Below are 3,358 nucleotides of genomic sequence, written 5' to 3'. Positions count from 1 at the left end.
GAGACGATGGCTCTGACCATCAATCACCATCAGCTGACTGTTTTTGTGGGGACGTCTCTGTCAGCAGAACGAGCTAACACACACACACACACACACACACACAGAATGTAAAACTACCCATACATGTATGTGTGTGAGGCAGGTTTTGGAGAGAAAGGTGTTTGTTCCCTGAGTTTGTCCAGAAGGCAGCGCTGCAGTGTTTGCTCATCAGTTGGAGAAGAATCTGTTTTTGTGGATGAAACGAGCACAAACCTGTTCAGTGATCATCAGCCCGACAGCCTGACCTGCAGACTGCGACAATGAGTGAATTAAAATAAAGACTAATATCTGGAGGGTTGATTTGAGATTCTCACGGTTCTGTGGTCGACAGCTTGGACAGACAAAGATTTAGTGTGTGCATCAAAGTCCAGTTGGTTACAGACAGGATGTGAGATTCTAAATAAAAGGAAGAAGCTGGTGGAGGTAAACACTGGAAGCCTAAGATACCTGGAGTACCTCAGGCATGCATAGTGGGCCCTGGGCCCTTTGTTTAGATATAAAAGATTTCCATGTGATGAACACAAAAGTTCAGTGAGGGTCACAAATGTTGTTTAAAAGAAGCAATGGCCAGTGTTTGGCGCCAATTTTCAAAGAATCCTGATACGTTTTATCTTGATTACAAAGAACGATTTAAAAGAAAGAGGGAGGATGACCAAAGTTCATTCACCTCAAACGTCGAGAGGAGGAGTCTGAATGAACACGCTCGCTGGGTGTGACTGATTTTCAAATTTACAACACAAATGGCGCTCTGAAGGTCAGAACAGACTCAGTGAGAGATTATGAAATGATAAAGAGTTGATGAAGAGACAGTCACCATGATGCTTTCACTGCCCGCTGAGGAGTGTTAACATGTCACATTTACAAACATTGCTGCCTGATGCAGAGACACCTCATTGTCGCACGCGCACGCACACACACACACACACACACACACACACACACACACACACACACACACACACACACACACACACACATTGTTGACATTTGTTGAGAAGAGGCGTCTCCATCCTAATGATCATTTCACACGTTAGTTTTTCCTTCCTGTGAGCGTTGTGAGCTTCACACAGCCAGGAGTATGTTAACAAGATGAATGGGTGGAGGAGAAGGTGGTGAGGAAAAAGGCTGAGCGCAGAGCTGGCTGTTACTGAGGCTGCAGTAAACCATTGATTTAGGTGATGGATGGAGTGATAAAAATGAGGAACATAAAAAGAGGAGAGTGAGCAGGGGAGCGGTGCTGAAGGACACAGGTTCAGGGTCTGAGATCAGCAGTTTAACAGGAACATTTTCAAGGCTGGAAACGTTCACTCAGGTCCTCTTTTCAGGAATTCACACAGCTGAGGCTGAGCCAGAAAAACCTGAATCTCAGATTTCAGCAGCACTCATACTTTCTCTCAACATTTACCCAGAAGAAGCCGTTAGATCCGTCTATCACATCACACAGTCGCCTCCTATTACTGGAAGTATGTTTGTGTTGCTGTGTAAGAACATCAGCAGCACCCAATCAGAACTTCTTCCTGTGAATCCAAACAGGTGTAGAGTGGAACAGCTTCTGTCTCCGACTCTGATCTCAGCCGGTGAACCTGGAGGCTGCAGCTTCCTGCTGGGAGGATTGATGGGATGGCTGAATTTATTCACAGAAGCTGGTGCACTCTACATGATGATGATGATGATGATGATGATGAGGTAATGGCTGTCAACGCAAATGCATTCACTATGTGTGAGCAGCCTGAGAGGCAGAAAGCAGGGCAGAGCTTCCATGTGGACTTTTGAAACCTCAGTTGGATCCAAACTGGAAGTGTTTGCAGAGATCATCGTGACAAGCGGTCATTTGGGGTCTAACTTGAGCTCTTCAAGCCTGAAGCGTGAGGCAGGAGGAGGCGGAGTAATTTAAAAGCCTGGAAGCACCCGTGTGTACACCTGTGAGCACTGGTGTACACACGGGTGCTCACACACACAAACTACACCCTTTTTGGCTCCTACCTCAAAGCACACTGTGCGCTGTCGATCTTACGTGATGCACAATAATATTCAATATTTAATATTTACTGTTATATTCACATAGATCATCGCAATGATGTAGTTTATTATATTGCCCTCTTTTTTTTGCTTGTTTTCTCTTTTTTCTTTCTCAACAGGTGATCCAGGTGATTGATATATGTATTTTTTGTCTGTTTGTTTTGTTGGTTTTTGTTTTTTGCCCTTTATCCCCATTCCTCTTCCCCGCTGTTTTTCTTTCCCTCTTTCTTTCTCCCTTTTCTTTCCCCCAGTCATGTCTGTCCCGTGTGTAGCAAGTGAAAATAAAATAAAATAAACAATAAAAACAAAGGTGAATCAAATAGAACAATACGGCAAGGCCGGGATGGTCCATTTGGTAAATCCGTTGGGCATCTTTCTTTGCCTTTAGACAATAATTCTGATGGCAAAAGAACCAAACAAAAATAAAATAAAATAAAATAAAAGCCTGGAAGCTTAAAGGCGATCTCTGTCGACGAGCCCATCGAAGTCAGAAGCCGTTTTCCTGTTTTTCTTATCGTGTTCGCTCATCTCACACAAACACTGATAAGAGTGATCGCAGGAGGTGAAGAAGTAAATCACAGCAGGGCGGAGGGAGCGGGGGGAATACAGAGGAAACAGTGAGGAGGGGGGCAGCGTTTTATCACTGTCAGCATGGTGAGTACCGCTCGGCATGCTGGGATGAAAGAGTCTGAAGGAGGAGGCGCAGGAGGGAGTTCCACCTCACTAAACTCAGCTCGTTTGTCTCTAATCCCTCCGTTTCTTGCTGCCATCAGGGGTCTGATATCAGCGTGTTTGTCGAGTGGAGGCGTCATCAGGAAGAGATTCCTCACTGCGAGGCCGTTTGCAGAGGAAGAGCCCAGACGACACGATGAGACAGGAAAGATGAGAACACGAGCTGTAACACACCAGCTCAGCTACAATTCTGTGTGGCGGGTCAGAGGTCACAGAGACGCTGCTGCTGCGACAACACTGAACACTGAAACTGTTGCAATGGAGACGTGTCAGTGTTAGAGTTCACCAACTGTAGACATGCAAGCATTACACATTAGAACAACGAACGCCTCTTGGTGTACGTACAGCGGCTGTCAGTCATGCACACACCTGAGTCTCAGCCAGCCTCTGTCAACAAATAGCTGACAGGAAGCACTCATGACCCTGACAGCCAAAAACACAGGCTGAAGCAACAGAATGGGAACATGACAGGGAACTAACAAACCTACCAGGAATCCCTGAGGACAAATTTCACAAGAATATAAGAAAACTACCCAGTAAATGAGCAGAGGTGTCTGCCTCAGCTATG

Source organism: Diplotaxodon limnothrissa, linkage group LG17, assembly GCF_057381915.1.
Source record: "Diplotaxodon limnothrissa isolate DT_005_m linkage group LG17, D_limnothrissa_male_GT1.1, whole genome shotgun sequence".
Taxonomy (NCBI): domain Eukaryota; kingdom Metazoa; phylum Chordata; class Actinopteri; order Cichliformes; family Cichlidae; genus Diplotaxodon; species Diplotaxodon limnothrissa.
Note: the sequence above shows the minus strand (reverse complement) of the source record.